General features: G+C 42.0%; 1 protein-coding gene across 2 annotated transcripts in view; it reads right to left on the bottom strand.

Annotated features, from left to right (window-relative positions):
* Positions 1–18,731, bottom strand: part of LOC126202950 (putative zinc finger protein 66) — a 282,869-nt gene that overhangs the window by 149,265 nt on the left and 114,873 nt on the right. The window lies entirely within an intron of this gene.

The raw sequence follows: 18,731 nt of genomic DNA on the forward strand, positions 1-18,731 counted from the left end.
AAGTTACAAACTCTGGAAGGGATTATTCTGGAAAGTTTGAATTCTATGCACAACGAGCATTAATACGTTTCATGGAAGTTTACGAGTGTCTAGAGAACACTTTCATTTTGTCCGGAGTTCCTCCAAACTACGAAGAATAATAAAAATAGTACATACTAAAAAAAGGTAGTGCAATAGATGAGAACAGAAAGTAGATTACTCATATGTCACAAATATCTGGAGCTTACAATTGGAGAACGTGGAGAAATGGAGTCCTAATAATTCCTAAATATTAGAAAAGTTGAGTAAAACCCTGCACAAATGCTCATGTTTAAACAAAGTAGAGCAAGAAAAGAGTAGAAAAGACTGTAAGCAGAAACCTGTTTAACAGAGTCCAAAGAATTGTAGTTGAAAAAAATATGTATATAAACATGTAGAAGAAAAGTATATGGTTATGATATGTAATGTTGTTATGGGTGATGTTATTTACATAATGATTATGTAAAAAATATCGTGTGTTCGATCTGAGAAGGGGAATATGTAGTATTTTGAAGAATTTCTGTGTAAATTCTAGAACCACTCGGCCTTCTACCATCTCAAACACACAATATTTTAGATGTGAGAGTGGGATGCTAGAATCCTATCTATTGTGCATCACATGTTTGTGTGTGCAGGTGTGAAATCAGTCATGAATGGAAGGCAGACGCGGCGGACAAACGACACTGACAGGTACTTGTCGGGTGATCCATGGAAGTTCTAGTGAAAGTATATGGAAGAACTGTGGAACTTCTAGGTTATTCTGTGCTAATTGTATCAGTGACCATTGTTATAAATAGCAAGAACAATTGAGATTCTGAAGTCTAAAAAGAAACTCTTATCTTGGGCCTGCTGGAGGCAAGACGTATTTTATGATTTGTTTGTAACATAGTTATGGTGGTTAAGCCAACTCTTTGCTAAATGTACTTAAATCTGTTTCTAATGTGAGATAATAGGAGTGATTTACAAGAAGCCTTAATGTTTATGTAAGAAGTGTAAATTTTGTTCTTTATGAAGCTCAAATATACCGATAGTTGTTGAAAAGTATTCTTCGAGTACCTAATTACTTTGCAAGTAGAGAGAGAGTCTTTAATGTTCCTGTAACTAGCACCATTCTTCAGAGAAGAAGTTTATAGAGATTCCAGAAGCTGGCTGTGTACACCAAGTAAGTCAACTTGTATAAGTTGTCATCAAAATGTTAGACAACTGGTTGGCAGACTCATACCAAGAGCACAGCAACATCACAGCAGCAGGAGACCAGGCATCAGGTGGCATGGCTTATGCAGCTGGCAATGCAGCAGCAGCAGCCACTCTCACAGTGCCCCGTTGATGTCAGAGCAGGCTCCCAGCAGTGTCTGCTGGTATCATACCCATTTAAGAAATGAAGCAACCAAGTGCTGCACCTCTTGCTCACACCTAAACACCAGCTGAAATCAATATGGATGCACCCAGCTGCAGTAGTATATTGAAGTGTCTGTTTGTAGCAGAACAAGGTGGGGGCATGTAGACACTCGATCAGATTGATCAAATTTTCCTAGAACCACACTAAGAGATCACAAGAAGGCCAAAACACTGTGTCTCATGGTGGCAAGCAATTCACCACAAAAACATATAACACCCAACATTGGGTCTTGGACTGTGTCACACATTCATGTGGAGGTTCACCATGGCTGACATCAACAAACCAATCTGGGTGCAGATTTCCTCAGACACTACAAGTGGACACTGGCAGATACTGCAAGTGCCAAGTTGATCAACGCGTCAACAAGTCTGAAGATAATTGGGCAGTGACAGCAGGCTGTCTTCTTCACCATTAAACCCCAGGCATGCTCCAGACTGTTCACAGGCTGTTATAAACAAATTTCTGAAATTAACTCACCCATATTATCATCTCCCCACGGGGCCTCCCATTTTGTGCTGCCTAGATCACCTTGCATCCAACAGGATTGCGATACCAAAGGCCAAGTTGAGGCAATGTTGTGACAAGGCATCATTTGACCGTCGAGCAGCCTGTGGTCTTCTGCCTAGCATTTGATGCCTAAAAAGGATAATTTGTGGCACACACATGGGGACTTCTTCATGCTAAATTCCAGGACAGTGGCAGACAGATTTCTGGTGCCGCATCTGCCACACTTTAGCCATGTCCCAGCAGGCATGACTGTTTTTAGCAAAACTGACCATGCAAAGATGTACACAAAGATCGTATCGCACCTGATGGTGTAGGAAAAACCATTATTACCATTCCCCTCGGGTTCTACGAGAGCATGTTTATGATGTTTGGCCTTAAGAAAGCTGCTCAGATTTGGCACTACTTGGATGGCATCTTGATAGGTTAACCATGCTGCTTTGCATACCATGATGACATCCTTGTGTTCCACAGGACACCCAAGCTACACTGCAACCACGTAACAACTGTTTTCCAGCACCTCATAGAGGCTGGCATTGTGATCAACCTGCAATAACTGAATTTTGCAGACATTTAAACACACTTACTGGATCTACACCTTTGCCAGACAAAGTACAGGCAATTGTGAAAATGCCACACACACACACACACACACACACACACACACACACACACACACACACACACACACACACAAAGGCCTTCATCATTACCTCGGGATGATTAAGTTCTACTCGCACAATCTGAATAAAGCTGTCGCAGTGCTCATAGCTCTGACTGCAGTGCAATGCAGCCCCAGTGCAAAAGGAAGGGCTCCTGTAACCTGGACTGATGAATAGAGCACAGCTTTATCTAAATGTCTAAATGGTGCCTTACCAAAGCTGTACTGCTCGTCCATTCAATACATGATGTGGGCTTGGCCGTCATTGCGAACACCAGCCAGACTGATGTTAGCACAGTGTGTCAACAACACATTGACAGCAGCTGGCAGCCACTTGGCTTCTTCTTACGAAAGTTATCAACATCATCAATGCCCTTGGAGCACATGCAACCGTGAGCTGCTGGCTGTGTATCAGGCGATAAAATACTTCTGCTTGTAGGTATAAGCCCACCACTTCATTATCTTCACTGAACATAAACCTATAACAGACGCTTTGTGGATCAACAACACCAACCATTCACCATGCCAACTACAGCAGTTGGAGTATGCGTTGCAGATCACAATGGGCATCTGCACATCTCCGGGATGGACAATATTGTTGCTGATAGCTTGTCCCGTGACTGTGCAGTCATCTCCATCTCATTGAACTTTGAAGATGCCACACAAGAACAGGAGGGCGATGGAGAACTGGACAGCTTCGAACACATCTCCAGTGGCCTACATCTAGAACTGGTCCCAGAAGGTCTGATGCAACATTATGACAGGCACATATCATCCGTTCTTTCCAGAGAGTCTCATGTAGTGTTCAAAACAGTGTCCCCATGTTATCAAATCCAAGTGCAAACACCATGGTGTTGCTTGTGGCGCCATGTTTTGTCTAGCTTAGACTTCGAAAAACTTCTGTCGGTAGGCATGCACATGCATGGCATGCCAGTGCATCAAGCCCATTTACTCTTTCCCAAGGCAGACGCTACCTCCTTACAGTGGCAGACCACTTCACCTGCTGGCTGCAGGTGATGACCATAGCAGACATTGCCACTGAGACGGTCACTACTGCCGTTGTTGGCACCTGAGTGGTGCACTTCGGCTGCCCTAGCCATATAACTACAGACAACAGCTGCCGGTTCAGCTGTGTTCAAAAACGTCACCCATCTGTGTGGTGTGTGGCTGAACTGCATGACAATCTACCAACCACCACCATCAGATTCTGAAGGCGGCCCTGATGTGACATGATACTGACATGATACCTCCTGGATGGAGGTACTCCTGGCTCATTCTCCTTGGCCTGTGAGTGATCCTGAAGGAAAATATCGGCACCTCACCAGCGTGCAACATCTATGGCCAGTCACTCTCCATCTCCAAAGAATTCATGGAGGAATTACCGCTGCCACATGATACCTTGGCTCCACCACAAGCAGCATGCCTGCACAGTCACATGGCTGGACTCTGACCACACCCACTGACGCGGCAAAGCACAGGCAGAGCTTTAATTCCATGCAGATCTACAGTGTTGCACACAGATGTGTTACAGCCATCCTACTTGGCACTGCATCACTTGATGAGTCATAGTGGGAAGGCATTGGAGGTCAAGTACAATAATAGGCTGACTAAAGTCTCCAGTGACAGAGTCAAATTGGCATACGTCTAGTCAGAACCAGCTGCTGCGCATTTCTTCAACCTGGAGGTGGGCTTGGCAATGGACAATGCAACCAGCCATGCAGAGCCCATCCCCGCACCTGCCGGTGACTCACTCAAGCTGCCAGCTGTCACCAAGCAGCCATGAGCACGCCAACCGCCCCAGCCAGACAGCTGCCTCGACTGCACTCCAGCCAGCGGACTATGTCACGCATGCCGGTTGCTGTGTCCACTTCAAATGCCCATGCTGCATCATAATAACGTCACGCCGCACAAAGCAGCCCATACCCCCCCCCCCCCCCCCGCACGCCACACCAGCTGCACGTGATGTCACACACTGCAGCCATTGTGATCACGCTGCATCACACACTGCCACCGTTGTGCTCACGCAAAAATCACCACAAGCATGTGAGGCACAGACATACAGGTATGTTAGCTGTAGAATATTTTCGATTCTTGTGCCTAACGAGCTCCACTCCCCTATGCAGAAGTACTGTTAGACCAAAGCTCAGCAACAATGCAGTGCCCAAGGGTGTACAGGCCACAAAGAGAGATGGTAGTCAGAGCAAGCATCTGATACTGCACGGAGTTCTATGCCATTCTTCAATCTCTTGAGCCATGGTCCACAGGGATCGAGCACAATGCACTCTACCAACCATCACACATGCAAACCAGACAGCCATCACTTGTTTGCTATGTTTCTTGTGCCAGCAAATTAAACGGTATCCATGAGTCAGCAGACAATTCACATTCTTGGCCAGTCACATGACCATTGTCCTTCTGCAACTAAGAGACTGCTGCACTGCTTGCTTGATCACTGGGACCAGTGGGTTGAGCCATCCACCACTGTCGTGCGATCGCCCTCATGAGCATTTCAAGTGTGAATATTATGAGTTTTTTGGTGCATACATATTGCTGTTCATAAATGAGATGTTGCATTACCACATGTATTCAATTACCACCAATCCTATGCCTATAGCTTGGACAGCAGTAAGTCGGCTCACAGTGTGACAGTTTTGAAAGTGGCGAAAACCTTTTGTTGCATGCTTCAACATCAGTACAAGTGTTTATTTATACATCAATAGTTAATTACACAATTTTTTCATGTTACTACATACAGGTTTCAGACTCATCTTTCTACTCAGTGCCATGTACCTAACATATTGTAAATATAATTTGTTTGTTGGCGAAGTGTTCTCGGGCTTCCAGCATGGCAGGCAGGCACTGGAGGAGTTTATGGACCACCTAAATGGCATACATGAGAATATCACCTTCACGATGGAAGTAGAAGAGAATGGCTGTATTCCATTCCTGGACATACTGATCAGAAAGAAAGCGGATGGCACACTGGGCCATTCAGTGTATAGAAAGAAGCGCGGCCTGGAATCCAGCATTAGCCACAATATGCCAGGAACGCACCAAGAACCATCCAGCTCACGAGACGCGACTAGAATGCTCTGACGAAGGCACAAACAGCGCACCCGCTTCCCCCTCCACCCCGCCTGCCGGCTCCTCTGGACCCAGCCTCCCACGGCCAGGTGGTGGGGGGCACACCGCAGGTATAAAGGAACCGGCATCCGCAAAGTCTCAGCACTTCGCCAGAAGATGACGAGTATGTCACTCGTCGTAACGTCGCAGTTTGAAGACACCGCCACCCGGCTGGAAGCCCGAGAACTCTTCGCCAGCTGTATACGCCGGGAAAGCATACATTCACATAATTTGTTTGTTTTCACTGAAAATGCTTTCCTCTCAGTTTATTCAAACTAACATCTTTTCAATGTAATACTCTGAAAGTATAGAGCCAATTACATACAGGCAGGTGAGCTGTGGGCACAGAAAGTAGTTTTTGCAATTTTCGCTTTGTTTCTTTCCCCTTATGATATAAGTGAATGTTACATACATCTCCTGCAAGAAATTTAATGTACTTTCATGTGCTGTAAAGGTTTTTATTGGTAACATGTATATTTTTTGAGCTCTACAGGATGAGAGTGGTTAGCTTTGACAATTTTGCAGAAGTGTAAAAACATCTCTGTGCTCTAGCACCAATACCACTCACTGAAAACCAAACAAGACTAGAGAATTTTTAGAAAATTTTGTCTGCCTTAATTATATGTAGAGTGGTCATCTTAAAAAAAGGCAGAGTTATTGAGAGATAAGCAACAAAACTGAAAAATAGTGGGAAAATTGAGATATCTTGTGTTTTTCATTGTGGTGCCAACCTCCTACAAGACAGAAAACATCAAGTTTGGATTCAGTACACAAAAAACATACAGAACCACGGAGGAAAAGAAAACAACATTTGCAGTTTTGCTACAGGAAAATCACCAGTTGATTAGGCTGTAGAGGCTACAACATGAATGAACCATCTGAAAATATGTATGAACAGGCAGCAGCCATGGCTGCCACGGCTGGTGAAGTGCACAAAATGTTCACACAGACACCATTCAGTGCTCAGAAAATGTTTTTCTGTCCACTAAAACCATTATGAACAACGACTAATGCAAATAATTTCAGTGTTTACACTACATCATCAAATTTATAACAGTAATACAATTTGTACTGCATCATATAATTATGTACCATGAATAACTCACTATATCTAGTTCTATGCACCAAATAGAGTCATACCGACAATTGATGTAGCGTATGAACAGGGCTCAGTTAACAGGGTAGATTCCCCATATTTTTGGGTGTTCAAATTGATGACAACTTGAAATGGAAGAAGCATATTACTGAGCTTCTCAAACGATTAAGTTCAGCTTCTTTCGCTCTTTGTATAATCACTAGTCTTTGTAATAAACAGATCAGCCTCCTAATGCCTTATGAAATAGTTTTCTGGGGAAACTCACCACTTAGGCATAAAATATTGATTGCACAAAAGAGAGCAGTGAGAATAATTAGTGGTGTTCACCCAAGGACGTCATGTAGGCACCTATTCAAGGAGTTAGGTATTTTAACTGCACCATCAGAGTACATATATTCACTAATGAAATTTGTTATAAATAATCTATCTTAATTTGTGAAGAACAGTTATGTCAAGTTGCTCAAAAATGAGTACATTATTCAGCAACAAATATCTTGGTTCATTTGCCCAACAACATAAAGTGTCTGGCAGATAGCAGATGATGTTTTAAATCTAGCTTAAAATCATTTCTTTTGGACAACTCCTTCTATTCCATAGATGAGTTTCTGCTTCAGAAATGGTTAAAAAAAGTTGTACTTCTAAATGTAGTTCCATGTGCAGAACTAAAAATTTCAGTAATATTAATATTAGCACTATTGATATGTGTGCGTGTGTGTGTGTGTGTGTTTACAGGTTGGTCCATTGATCATGACCACGTCAAATATCTCACGAAACAAGTGTCAAATGAAAACACTACAAACAATGAAATTTGTCTAGTTTGAAGGGGGAAACCAGATGGCGCTATGGTTGGCCCACTAGATGGCGCTACCATAGGTCAAATGGATATCAACTGCATTTTTTAAAATAGGAACTCCCATTTTTATTACATATTCGCGTGATATGTAAAGAAATATGATTGTTTTCGTTGGACCACTTTTTTCGCTTTGTGACAGATGGCGCTGTAATAGCCACAAATATATAAGTACGTGGTATCACGTAACATGCCCCAGTGCGGACGGTATTTGCTTCGTGATATGCTACCCATGTTAAAATGGATCATTTACCAACTGCGGAAAAGCTCGATATCGTGTTGATGTATGGCTATTGTGATCAAAATGCCCAACGGGCGTGAGCTATGTATGCTGCTCGGTATCCTGGATGACATCATCCAAGCGTCCGGACAGTTCGCTGGATAGTTACATTATTTAAGGAAACACAAAGTGTTCAGCCACATGTGAAACATCAGCCACAACCTGCAACAAATGATGATGCCCAAGTAGGTGTTTTAGCTGCTGTCGTGACTAATCTGCACATCATTAGCAGACAAATTGCATGAGAATCGGGAATCTCAAAAACGTCGGTGTTGCGAATGCTACATCAACATCGATTGCGCCCGTACCATATTTCTAGGCACCAGGAATTGCATGGTGACAACTTTGAATGTAGTGTACAGTTCTGCCACTGGGTAAAAGAGAAATTACGGGATGATGACAGATGTTTTGCACACATTCTATTTAGCAATGAAGCGTCATTCACCAACAGCGGTAACATAAACTGGCATAACATGCACTATTGGGCAACGGAAAATCCACGATGGCTGCGACAAGTCGAACATCAGCGACCTTGGCACGTTAATGTATGGTGCAGTATTATGGGAGGAAGGATAATTGGCCCCCATTTTATCGATGGCAATCTAAATGGTGTAATGTATGCTGATTTCCTACGTAATGTTCTACTGTTGTTACTACAAGATGTTTCACTGCATGACAGAATGGCAATGTACTTCCAACATGATGGATGTCCGGCACATAGCTCACTTGCAGTTGAAGTGGTATTGAATAGCATATTTCATTACAGGTGGATTGGTCGTCGAAGCACCATACCACGGGCTGCACGTTCACCGGATATGATGTCCCCGGATTTCTTTCTGTGGGGAAAGTTGAAGGATATTTGCTATCGTGATCCACCAACAACGCCTGACAACATGCGACAGCGCACTGTCAATGCATGTGCGAACATTACGGAAGGCGAACTACTCGCTGTTGAGAGGAATGTCGTTACACATATTGCCAAATGCTTTGAGGTTGATGGACATCATTTTGAGCATTTATTGCATTAATGTGGTATTTACAGGTAATCATGCTGTAACAGCATGCGTTCTCAGAAATGATAAGTTCACAAAGATACATGTATTACATTGGAACAACCGAAATAAAATGTTCAAACGTACCTATGTTCTGTATTTTAATTTAAAAAACCTACCTGTTACCAACTGTTCATCTAAAATTGTGAGCCATATGTTTGTGACTATTACAGCGCCATCTATCACAAAGTGAAAAAAGTGGTACAACTAAAACATTCATATTACTTTATGTACTACTCGAATATGTAATAAAAAATGGGAGTTCCTATTTAAAAAAAAAGTAGTTGACATCTATTTGACCTATGGCAGTGCCATCTAGCGGACCAATCATAGTGGCATCTAGTTTCCCCCTTCAAGACAAGTTTCGTTCTTTGTAGTTTTTTCGTTTGGCGCTTATTTCGTGAGATATTTGGCCCGGGCACAATCAGTGGACCACACTACTGATAAAATAATCATAAAAATGATCTACAAGACATGACATAACTAAACTAAACTAAACTTAAATAGTGGTGACTAATGTCCAACGACAACATTATTTCACGTGTGGTGCTAGATAAACTTAGAATGAAAAACCTTACAGTGTTACATGTAATGGTACTGGTGGAGCTTGAACTCTGAACCTTTGGCAGTGAGAAGTACAATGACACCATTCAGCTAAAATAACAAGCTGTCCACAGTATTTCCAAGTCATGAGATAAATTTAGGCCTAAAGCTAGGACAGTGAAAAATCTGATACCCATAGAACAGTGAGGTCATTTGTCTCCAATGAGATTTTTATAAAAAAATCAACAACAGGGCTAAAGTATGGTCTATATATCTGCCGTTCATGTATATGTGATACATCTCAGCCACAACTTTACTTTGAAATTCTATTACTTTTGTATTACTATTTTCAAGACAAGAACATTACTTATCTGTCAAGGAGAGTGACGTATTTCTAAAGTTCCAAACATTTACTCATTTTACAAGTCTGAAATACATACTGGAGTAGATTATTGGTACTTTTGTACACATTTCCCACAGATACTTTTTTAATTTCACACAGGTATCATTGATCTTGTTATGCTTGTACATTTCAGTTTCACACACCCGTCATATTTTTGATGTGTCCAGTCCTGCAGCTGAGTCTTCCTTCAACTGACTTTTTTAATGTTGTCCTGTTCATTGTTGTTTTCCACTTGTGAGTTCATTTAACAGTTGAACAATGAACCATTTTTTTTAATTTTTTTATTTTAGTTATTTGATTGTAGGTGATCCGTGCTGCCCTGCCTAGCATGTTGTAAAAGATATGTATGTGCCATCTTCTGCAAGCAACATTAGTTGCATATTTAGGAATCATTTAATCAAAGACATCCACACCATATTTCAAGGTGTCACAGAAGGCATTCTCATTTCTTGTTTGCCCACTGCTAGTTCAGGATGTAGTGTGCTGACAAGAATGACATTCTTAGTCTTCTTCTTTTGGTTCAATGTCAGTACACATCAGCCTTCTTCAAGACAATGATGGAATGAAAGTCAGAACTGTTAGTGTTTATCTAACTAGGAACTTTTCAGAGAATCTTGTTCATTGTTTCCACTAACAACAGTTTCTTCTGTCAATGTTCCTTCACAAACTGAAGGTATGTGAAGAGACAGTTTGTTGTCACATTCACTCTTTTGTTTGGAAATGGCTCCATGGAGCAAAAATGAAATACTCTCTCAATAGCTGGTTGCCCTGTCAGCATTCCTCCTTACCAATATATGGGACAGCATGGCAAAAATGCTGTAATATTACATCTACGGCTGTCAAAACCTTGAGTCTATATTTGCCAGAATTGTTTGATGAATTGGGTAAATTTATACCTTACTTTGCTTGGAAATACCTGCTCATCAGCTGTAATATTTTCATCAGAGTGGTAATAGTGGAAGTAGTTTCTGAAAATGTATTCTGAACTTCAGAAATGGGTGTGAATTTTTCAGCAGGGATGTATTGGTCTCAAGATGACTGAAAATCAAAGAGGAGAAATCCAACAGGTTCAGAAAATCTTTCATCATTTCATCCCTTATATTTTATCCCCATGAATGAGAACAAAGATCATCTTAAGGAACATATTCAGCTCAAAGAGTCTTTCTTGTGTACAGGATAGCAATCACTTCCTCCAGTTCCTTTGACAACTTGGCCTAAATGGTACACTTTATTTCATTCGGAGCATTTAATATTGTGTGTTACTTTTTATTACACATCTGCAACTATATCTACATCAATACTCTGCAAACCATTGTGAATTGTCTGGCAGAGGGTACATCTCATTCTACCTGTTACTAGAGTTTCTTCCCGTTTCATTCACATATGGAGTGTGAGAAGAATGACTGTTTGAATGCCTCTGTGCCTGCTGTAATTATTTTAATCTTATCCTCATGATCCCTATGTCAGTGATATGCAGGGGGTGGTTGTACATTTCTAGAGTCACATTTTAAAGCCTGTTCTTGAAACTTTGTTAACAGACTTTCTCAGGATAGTTACATCTATCTTCAAGAGTCTGCCAGTTCAGTTTCTTCAGTATCTCTGTGATGCTCTCCCATGGATCAAATAAACCTGTGACCATTTGTGCTGCCCTTCTCTGTACCCATCCAATATGCCCTGTTAATTCTGTTTGGTGTGGGTCCGACACACTTGGGCAATAGTCTAGAGCCAGTCATATGAGTGATTTGTAAGCAATCTCCTTTGTAGATTGATTGCACTTCCCCAATATTCTACCAATAAATCAAAGTTTACCACCTGTTTTATCTACAACTGACCCTATGTGGTCATTCCATTTCATGTCCCTACAAAGGGTTACAACCAGGTCTTTGTATGAGTCGGCCAATTCCAACAGTGACTGACTGATATTAAAGTCAAAGAGTAGGCTACTGTGTTTTTTTCATTTTGTGAAGAGCACAATTTTACATTTCTGAACATTTAGAAAGTTGGCAATTTTTACACCACTTTGAAATCTTATCAAGATCTGACTGAATATTTATGCAGCTTCTTTGACACAGAACTTCATTCTAGAATACTGCACCAGCTGTGAAAAGCCTGAGGTTACTATTAATATCATATGTAAGGTTATTAATATGCAACATGAACAGCAATGGGCCCAACGTAATTCCCTGGGGCACTACCAAAGTTACTTCTGCATCTGATGATGACTCTCCATTCAAGATACCAAGTCGCATCCTCCCTACCAAAAAGTCCTCAATACAGTAACAAATCTTGCTTGATACCACATATGATTGTACTTTTGATAATAAGTGTAGATGTGGTACTGAGTCAAATGATTTTCAGAAATCAAGAAATACTGCATCTACCTGCCTGTCTTGATCCAAAGCTTTCAGTATGCGATGTGAGGAAAGTGCAAGTTGGGTTTCACATGAGAGATGTTTTCAGAATCCATGCTGGTTGGCAGGGAGGTGGTCATTCGGTTCAAGGTACCTCATTATGTTTCAACTCAGAGTATGTTTTAAGATTCTACAACAAATCAATGTCAAGGATACTGTGGATCATTTCTACTACCCTGCTTGTAAACAGGTGTGACCTGCACTTTTTTCCAACAAATGGACACTTATTTTTGTTTGAGGAATCTACAATAGATTGTAGTTACAAGAGGAGCTAAATCAGCCACAAATATAGTATAGGGTTTGACAGAGATTCCCTCAGGACCCAGAGCTTTGTTCAATTTTAATAATTGCAGCTGTTTCTTAACATCGCTGACATTAATACTTATTTCACTCATCTTTTCAGTGGTAAGATGATTAAATGGGGGCAAGTCTCCTGGGTTATCTTTATTTGAAAACAAAGCCAAACATTTCAGCCCTTCCTTTGTTACTCTCAATTTCAGTTTCTGTCTCACTCACTGGGGACAGGACATTACCTTTGGTAACACTAACAGCCTTTACATATGACCAAAAATTTCTTTGGATTTTGTGAAAGATCATTTGACAGTATTCTGCTATGGTATTTACTGAAGGCTACATGCATTGCTCTCTTGACAACCATATGAGTATCTATCTAGTGGTCAACTATACTTTTACACTTGAGCCACAGTTCCTCTGCCATGTGTTGACAGGTTTAAGTTCTTCGGTGAGATGTGATACTACTGATTTTTTATCTAATTTACTGAACATATAAATCTTTTTGCTTGTTTTAGTTGTCCTTTGTAACTTCACAACTGCATCATGGTCACTGATACCAGTTTTGATGTGGACATCCTCAAAGAAGTCAGGTCCATTTGTTGCCATTAGATCCAATACATTTCCATTATGGGTGGGGTTCTGAACCATCTGTTCTAGGTACTTCTTAAAGAGAAGGAATTTAGTAATGTTTCACAGGATGTCTTGTCATGCCCATCACTAGCAAAACCGTAATTTTTCCAGTTGATTGTTGGATGATTAAAGTCTCCACCGATGATTGCAGTATGACTAGGGAACTTACTTATAAGTGATCTGAGGTTTTCTCTGAAGTAAGGAGACGAGTCTGATAGGTGATAGAAGGACCAATTATTGTTTTATGCCCACCTCTGATACTGAGTCTAGCCCAAACATTCTCACATGCAGCTTCAATTTATATCTCCATGGATTTGAGTTTCTTGACTACTATGACAAATACATCACCTCGATTTTCCATTTGCCTATCCTTTCGATATACCCTTAAATTTTCCCCAAAAATCTCACTGATATCAATTTCAGGCTTCAACCAGCTTTCTGTACCCAGTATTATACACTCCTGGAAATGGAAAAAAGAACACATTGACACCGGTGTGTCAGACCCACCATACTTGCTCCGGACACTGCGAGAGGGCTGTACAAGCAATGATCACACGCACGGCACAGCGGACACACCAGGAACCGCGGTGTTGGCCGTCGAATGGCGCTAGCTGCGCAGCATTTGTGCACCGCCGCCGTCAGTGTCAGCCAGTTTGCCGTGGCATACGGAGCTCCATCGCAGTCTTTAACACTGGTAGCATGCCGCGACAGCGTGGACGTGAACCGTATGTGCAGTTGACGGACTTTGAGCGAGGGCGTATAGTGGGCATGCGGGAGGCCGGGTGGACGTACCGCCGAATTGCTCAACACGTGGGGTGTGAGGTCTCCACAGTACATCGATGTTGTCGCCAGTGGTCGGCGGAAGGTGCACGTGCCCGTCGACCTGGGACTGGACCGCAGCGATGCACGGATGCACACCAAGACCGTAGGATCCTACGCAGTGCCGTAGGGGACCGCACCGCCAGTTCCCAGCAAATTAGGGACACTGTTGCTCCTGGGGTATCGGCGAGGACCATTCCCAACCGTCTCCATGAAGCTGGGCTACGGTCCCGCACACCGTTAGGCCGTCTTCCACTCACGCCCCAACATCGTGCAGCCCGCCTCCAGTGGTGTCGCGACAGGCGTGAATGGATGGACGAATGAAGACGTGTCGTCTTCAGCGATGAGAGTCACTTCTGCCTTGGTGCCAATGATGGTCGTATGCGTGTTTGGTGCCGTGCAGGTGAGCGCCACAATCAGGACTGCATACGACCGAGGCACACAGGGCCAACACCCGGCATCATGGTGTAGGGAGCGATCTCCTACACTAGCCGTACACCACTGGTGATCGTCGAGGGGACACTGAATAGTGCACGGTACATCCAAACCGTCATCGAACCCATCGTTCTACCATTCCTAGACCGGCAAGGGAACTTGCTGTTCCAACAGGACAATGCACGTCCGCATGTATCCCGTGCCACCCAATGTGCTCCAGAAGGTGTAAGTCAACTACCCTGGCCAGCAAGATCTCCGGATCTGTCCCCCATTGAGCATGTTTGGGACTGGATGAAGCGTCGTCTCACGCGGTCTGCACATCCAGCACGAACGCTGGTCCAACTGAGGCGCCAGGTGGAAATGGCATGGCAAGCCGTTCCACAGGACTACATCCAACATCTCTACGATCGTCTCCATGGGAGAATAGCAGCCTGCATTGCTGCGAAAGGTGGATATACACTGTACTAGTGCTGACATTGTGCATGCTCTGTTGCCTGTGTCTATGTGCCTGTGGTTCTGTCAGTGTGATCATGTGATGTATCTGACCCCAGGAATGTGTCAATAAAGTTTCCCCTTCCTGGGACAATGAATTCACGGTGTTCTTATTTCAATTTCCAGGAGTGTATGAGCTTCACTGCTTTTCAGGGGAGCTTCAAACTCCATCACTTTGTTGCAAATGGTTCGGCAGTTAACCACTAGGATTTTAATACTCTTACCTGCAGGAGACATTTCTTTTCATCTTACACTGATACATCTGGGTTTCCTAAAGCTATCGTCATCTGGATATGATGGATAGTCAACTAATCTAAAAAAAACCTTGTTTGCACCCTGCACACAATCAGCTATGTGAGTGGCAGCCTCTATCAGGTGTAGTGTACACCTGACCTATTTAGAAAGACCCTAAAGTTCTCAATCCTATGGCGCAAGTCCAGGAAGTCGCAGCCTAGCTTGTTACAGAACCTCCTCTGGTTCAATCCTTTGACTCAGTAACAAGGAGCCATGACCAATTCTGGGGACAATGCTGTAAATTGTGAGTTTCATTGAAACTCAGTGTGCAAAACTGGTCTTCTCAACCTTCTCTGCCAGTCACTGGGATGACCCAAGGGTTATATTGGAGCTCAGATGACAGGCATCATTTGTTACAAGGTGTGCCATAATCTGCAGTTGGTTGCACACTTTCTGCTCAATGTCTGCTGGAATAGCCTCTTCAGCATGTTGAATCAGGCCCCCAGGCATACACATTGAGTGCAACTAGTGTCCTTTCCTGTACCTTAATGCCATTTGCCTCAGGGGTGCATTTTCCTAAGGGATACTATCATTAGCCATATGCTTCAACTGCTGATGATTAATAGACACACAGCACTGTCTAATCAATTATGAGTCAGAAGGCACTGGTGACTTTTAGCAGCCATTTACATCATGCACTGGGCGCTCCCCTCTCTTTCAGAACATTTAAAAACACTCTTCTTCCAGGTGACAGTAAGTTTGCGATCTTCCATTCCATTCTATTCTATTCCCTCTCTAGCAGCCATCTTCATTGTTGACACAATTGACTTCTGAAATTTTACTGAAGAAAACAGACCTGGAAGAAACTGCAATTTGTGGTAAGTCCCTAAGCTTACACACAGCTCAACCTAACTTTAACTTACGTTGAAGACCACACACACACCCATGCCTGAGGGAGGACTCGAACCTCCAATGGGGGGAGCCGTGCGAAAAGTGACAAGGCGCCTCAGACCGTGTGGCTACCCCATGCGGCAACTGAGATGGAGATACTTCTACTGGCAGTAACTCTTCCTCACTCATATTATCCATTGATAGTTCTCTCTAATTAAAATCTGTACCTGATGAGTGACTTTCTGATCTAGAGCCCGAGTTCTCCTGAACACACAAAATCTCTTCACTACTAGACTATGCTGACATGGCATGACTGAAAATGCCTGCTAAAGGCAAAAAATCCTAACTGATGAGGCAAATAATAGCAACATATGGAACACAGCTGAAAAGTTATATGGGAGCATCCAGCATGCAAACCTCTCCGACAATCCACATATCATTATTTGAAGCACTGACTGTTGACTGAAGCAAAATGTAATGCAAGTACCTTTATAATAATGGAAAGAGTAATATTCTAAAAGGAATTATGCTAAGGGTCAACTGACCCCTCCTGCTACTCTAGATAGATTTCATGCAATGGTGAAAATTTAACAAACTGTAGCACACCATTGTCAAATAAGGAATAGTACTATAGTTCGGTAGAAAAATGTTAAAAATGATTTAATTATTGCAGAAATAAAAGTTGGATGATGATTTTTGACCCCCCTCATACAGTGTTAAATTCAACATCGTCTAGTGTCCCACATCACATATTTAATCTGAAGTCTTCTCACACATGACTGATCTTATAATATTCTGAAAACTAATAGTATCATTTCATTGTCCAATGCTACATCATGCAGTGAAATGTGTGGGTGATAAGTTCTGAGAGCCTGTGCAAAAGAAAGAAACCTTCATCGCCACTGGAACAATTGACTGGTGAGGATGGTGACTTTCATTAAAGACTGAATTAAATGAAGTATTGGTGTTTGACTTTCTTTGAAGAATCTCTTAAAGACAGTATTTTTTCTGCAACATATAGTGTAAATATAAATTGCATTATATGAAACACTTAATGATTATGTTGTTGTGACTTGTTAACTACCACTAATTCTTGGACATTTTGGTACAATAGCTCTATAATTTATCTGATGAATTCTACCAATGGACTCTTGTTTATTTCTTAGTGCCACCCTCGTTTATGCACTACTTAACTTACAAAGTTAAGAAACTGGCCATTGCCCCCACAGCAGGACCCCGAAGGTAATGAAATGACTGTGTGAAAAAGTGAAACCAAAAGTTTGGTTGTGTATACATTATAGAGCTAACACCACTCATTACTCATTGAGATTTTCAGCTTCATAACTATAGACTGACATGCTACTGAAGAGGTAACCAAAAAGACTACAGAAATCAGATTGTACAACTTAAAATGCATTTAAAGTGTTTATAATATCATATTCTTTTTTCTTTCTTTTCTTTTCTTTTTTTTTTTACACATGTAAACTATATGTTGTTGTTGTGGTCTTCAGTCCTGAGACTGGTTTGATGCAGCTCTCCATGCTATTGTATCCTGTGCAAGCTTCTTCATCTCCCAGTATCTATTGCAGCCTACATCCTTCTGAATCTGCTTAGTGTATTCATCTCTTGGTCTCCCTCTACGATTTTTACCCTCCACGCTGCTCTCCAGTACTAAATTGGTGATCCCTCGATGTCTCAGAACATGTCCTACCAACCAACCCCATCTTCTAGTCAAGTTGTGCCACAAGTTCCTCTTCTCCTCAATTCTATTCAATACCTCCTCATTAGTTATGTGATCTACCCATCTAATCTTCAGCATTCTTCTGTAGCACCACATTTCGAAAGCTTCTATTCTCTTCTTGTCCAAACTATTTATCGTCCATGTTTCACTTCCATACATGGCTACACTCCATACAAATACTTTCAGAAACGACTTCCTGACATTCAAATCTATACTCGATGTTAACAAATTTTTCTTTTTCAGAAACGTTTTCCTTGCCATTGCCTTTCTACCTTTTATATCCTCTCTACATCAGTTATTTTGCTCCCCAAATAGCAAAACTCCTTTACTACTTTAAGTGTCTCATTTCCTAATCTAATTCCCTCAGCGTCACCCGACTTAATTCGACTGCATTCCATTATCCTCATTTTGCTTTTGTTGATATTCATCTTATACCCTCCATTCCGTTCAGCTGCTCTGTCAAGTCCTTTGGTGTCTCTGACAGAATTACAATGTCATCGGCGAACCTCAAAGTTTTTATTTCTTCTCCTACTCCAAACTTTTCTTTTGTTTCCTTTATTGCTTGCTCAATATACAGATTGAATAACATCGGGGATAGGCTACAACCCTGTCTCACTCCCTTCCCAACCACTGCTTCCCTTTCATACCCCTCAACTCTTATAACTGCCATCTGGTTTCTGTACATATTGTAAACAGCCTTTTGCTCCCTGTATTTTACCCCAGCCACCTTCAGAATTTGAATAGATAATTGGTAAATCCCAGAATTAACCAATGAAACCTAAGATTTATCATCGCAGTGTGTTAAGAGTCTGAAATTTCTAATTGTATGCATAGGTATCGAACTTTTACCATTGG

This window comes from Schistocerca nitens, chromosome 9, assembly GCF_023898315.1.
Source record: "Schistocerca nitens isolate TAMUIC-IGC-003100 chromosome 9, iqSchNite1.1, whole genome shotgun sequence".
NCBI classification, from domain to species: domain Eukaryota; kingdom Metazoa; phylum Arthropoda; class Insecta; order Orthoptera; family Acrididae; genus Schistocerca; species Schistocerca nitens.